The sequence below is a fragment of the Drosophila busckii genome, chromosome 2R, assembly GCF_011750605.1.
Source record: "Drosophila busckii strain San Diego stock center, stock number 13000-0081.31 chromosome 2R, ASM1175060v1, whole genome shotgun sequence".
Classification (NCBI taxonomy): Eukaryota; Metazoa; Arthropoda; class Insecta; order Diptera; family Drosophilidae; genus Drosophila; species Drosophila busckii.
This window is the reverse complement of record NC_046605.1, coordinates 23,812,421-23,816,606: the sequence shown is the minus strand read 5'-3', so window position 1 is coordinate 23,816,606 and position 4,186 is coordinate 23,812,421.

The following is a 4,186-nucleotide window of genomic DNA, read 5'->3' as shown; positions in this document are numbered from 1 at the left end:
TACGTTAACAGTAAACTTTAAAAAAAATGCAAATGCCAGATAAATTGGTCATTGTGCGATGGAATCACAGCCACAGCATTAAAATTGGGCGCACTCACAAACACATAGACACAAAATAGCTAATGCGTTGCAGCTTGTTTTCGCTGAACTGTCAGCACCGACGATGACGATTTGAATAACTTCATAATACCTTTCTCCATTTTGTATAAAAATGTCAACATGTATACATGTACTTAAAAGATTTGTATACTTATTGTTAGTCTCAATTTAAGAGAAGATTCAATAAAAACAGCAAAGTTTAAAAAAAAAAAAAAAAAACATGTATGTATAAGAATTCATGGCTTTTTATACACTTTGACATTTTTATACAAAAGCTTATAGTATTCAGTAAAGCAAGTGGACAAATTAAAGTTGGGCACAACCAACATTGCTCAATCATTCAGACAGACGGACATGGCTATATCGACTCAATTCGTTTTGCTGATCAAGAATATATATACTTTGTGGGGTCTGCCACGTTTCCAATTCCCTGTTGCATTGCAGTTTCACTGTCACTTACACGCTAGAGCAAAGAAGCTTTGTTCAACGCTCACATGATGGAAGCATAGTTGTTTCCACTGATTCGACACTGCCGACGATTTTACGCACTTAAACGAAGCCTGGCCAAAATGCTTGACCACAAGTCAAGCTCATGCAGAAGTTTGAATCATTAAACATATGCATTGTGGAAAATCCACAGCTATACACACCACATTATTATATGCCGCATCATTGCGCTCTGAAGCCAATTAGTACATCAACGAAATTGAGAGTCGTCTTTGATGCCTCATTATCTAAATAACTTCAAGCCTTTGAACTGAACACTGTGACTAATGGAACAGATGCTAAAAACAAACTATTAGATTGGCAAACAGGCATTCAAGAATTTCCCAAATCAAAAACGAAGTGATTGCCGTTTTCAATAAGGCCACTTTGAACTAGCAAAATGGCATTCCAATCACTTGTATTTTGTAGATGATTATATAATAAAGGTGTTGGAATTATGTGTAATTGCAACGTATATGTAAGCAATACAAGTACGATATGTTTGAAGCAACTTATACAAGCTTTTTTATAGAACAAGCAAGCTGTCTGTGTTAGCGAACTTTAATTGCTCGCCAAAATATTATTAATGCATTCTATCGAGAAGTTAGATTATGAGAAGAAGAGTTCTGATGAGCGAGCTAATTCATGCTGATCTGTGGTCGGTCGTTTGCGGACATATTATAAAACAAGAAACCGACAACGACAAGTCAAGGCTAACTTTGACACAAAAGATGAGAAGGCGATCGCAAACATTATACTGTCTATCAAGAGTACACAAATAAATAATGTGAAACATTATACGACATCGGCACAGGGCTGGAATCTTTTGAAAGAGATTCAAATACCAAGAGGATCAGCACGGCGTGTAACACTGCTGAAACAATTGTTAACCACAAAAATTAAAGAGAGTGACACCGAGTACATTAGTAGCTTCTTTAACGTAGTGGAAAAACTCTACGAGATTGAGGTTGTGTTGGCCCACGAGCTATTGTCCATATTTCTGGTATCCCTGTACCCTTGCTTACTGCATTGAAGGTTCAATTTTAAAAAAAAGGGGACAGGCGCAAGACAGAAGAATTCGCAGAGGAAGAGCAGAAATGCTCGCAATGCTTGCGAAAAAGCAGTGATACAAAAATCAAGTAGAGAACAAGTGGACAAATTAAAGTTGGGCGCCACCAACTTTTAGATACAGCTTGACTAGGGCATCGCAGCAAACACACGCATGCACTCACAAACACATACACACAAAACAGCTAACGCGTCACAGCTCGCTTTTCGCTGTAGCGTCAGCAGCGACGCCGCCGCTGCGTCGGCAGCGACGTTTGTATGGCGCGTTAGCACGTGCACCCCGCTGTCTATATTTGTAAAATTGAAATGAAATATCCTAAGTTATTTATCCGATCGTTCTGATTTTCACAATCGGTCGAAAACATGATTAGGCAATTTTGTGATTTACCCCGCTGTCTATAAGATTTTTGTACTGCCTTATATATCGTTTTTTTCAATTGCGGGGGAGGGGGGGAGAAATAAAAAAAATAAAATAAAAGCGTGTTGTCCTGGTTATAGGAGCACCTACATACCAAATTCGTACTTACTTACTTACCTTTTTCCATTTTTTACAAAAATGTCAAAGTGTATAAAAAACACGATTAAAGACAAGAGATGAAATTTTTGAATAGTTTAAGTAATTAAAAAATTACCCAGAAAATCAAACTGGAAGGACCATAACAGCACTCAGAAGCGATAATGGACGCGAGTATCTTAGCGATGTTTTTGAAAATTACTTGAAGAGCAATGGGATCAAGAGGCAACTTACAGTCCCGCACACTCCGCAGCAAAACTCCGGAAATGGGCCGCAGCATGCTGGTGCAACGTTATCCGAAATCGCAAAGGATAGTCTCTGGGTCGCAAATTATTCTCAACTGATTCGACAGCATTCAGCCATATAATTTACATTTGTTGCATTTATACCAGATGAGTTCAGCTGTATACTGGTTGTTGACTGTATAATACGATTTACACCGCATACATGAAAATTACCGTCGTTTGTCAAGACTTCACTAGCCCCATTTAAGATGCAGCGCGCTACACATTGCATAATCTAGTTTATATAAGGCAATCATTTTGGCGAAGAATTGTCACTGCTGCAAAAATGTCAGCCCGTGTGCAATAAACTAAAAATGCATTTAGCCTCTTTCTACCGGTTTTTCAGACGCCCTAGAAGCATACGTTCCACATTCGTTTGCCAAACTACCTCTCAGGACCTAAGGCACTTGTATATTTGCTATTTTGGATAGTCAATTCTCGTGACTTGGTACGTGATCGGGTGATCGCATGTACTATAGCTCATAAGAAGTAGATAGATTAACTTTACACCAACATTCTATTAAATATGTCTAAGCAGCTTCACAGGACGAAGCTTTTAAATTTCCACCAGCAAATTGGGAAAAACTCTATTTTTCTATCAATAAAAATTGCTTTTACGAACGGCAAGAGATAAAAAAATCTGTCAATATTTATCGGAAGATCCAGTAGCTGTAATAAAGTTATCAAGAATTCAAAGAAATATCAAAAAATTTAAAATTTGTCTTGCTGATCACGAATATATATACTTCCTTCTCGCTATTATACACATTTGCATAACTTTATAATACCCGTTTCTATTTTGTATATAAAATTTCAAAGTCTATTAAAATTGTAATTAATATCGGATATATTTTAACATGAGCCTACTCCGCGTGTGTATATATGAAGGGTTGCAAAAAAAAATGTACCCAGAACATGAAGATTTAATAATATAAGTACAACCTCGATGTATATACATATACTCTTTAATTAAATGCATATGTGTTTCTGTTTTTGCCATATGATCTGCCAGCTCTGTCATTTCCACATGACCTGGGATTCTGAGTAGTCTAATTTTATTTGATATTTTTGTAATCAGCGATCTAATTATTGTTGCCTAGTGATCATTATTACTTAGATTGGGTATGGAGTCGAGACCGGACATTGAATCTGAGCACAGTCAAAATTCTCGGACTGCGTCGGCAGTGATACTTGTATCGCGCGTCAACAAGTGCAGATCGCTACATGTACATGCTTTGATAATTCTGAGAATTCGAGTTTCGATAACTTTTTAGCTTTTCGATTGTAAATGTATTTTTTCTAATAAGAAAGAGGGGGACCGTACGGCTGATTCGCAGAAGCTTGGTATTGTCGAATGTATACACCTGTCTGCTCTTCTATGTGTATTACAATAAACAAATAAACAACATGTGGATAGTTTATATACATAAGTCCAAACTTACACTTCGAATAGGTAGTAATATACTGCAATGCAATGAAAGATATAAGCTCCAATCAGATTATTCGTGGATGTATGTTACATACGCACTTAAGATTATTGACTACAACGGACAAACATAAATTTCAAAACAATCGCTATATCCTTTTAATAGCCGATACCTAATTACTTAATTTTTGGATTATTAGTTAATAGACTATCATATAAAATACTTTTAAAAAAATGTTTATTTATTTTAGAGACTACCTGTACAGCTGGTTAATTTTTTTAAGGGAAAAACTGGGAATTGAAAGAGTA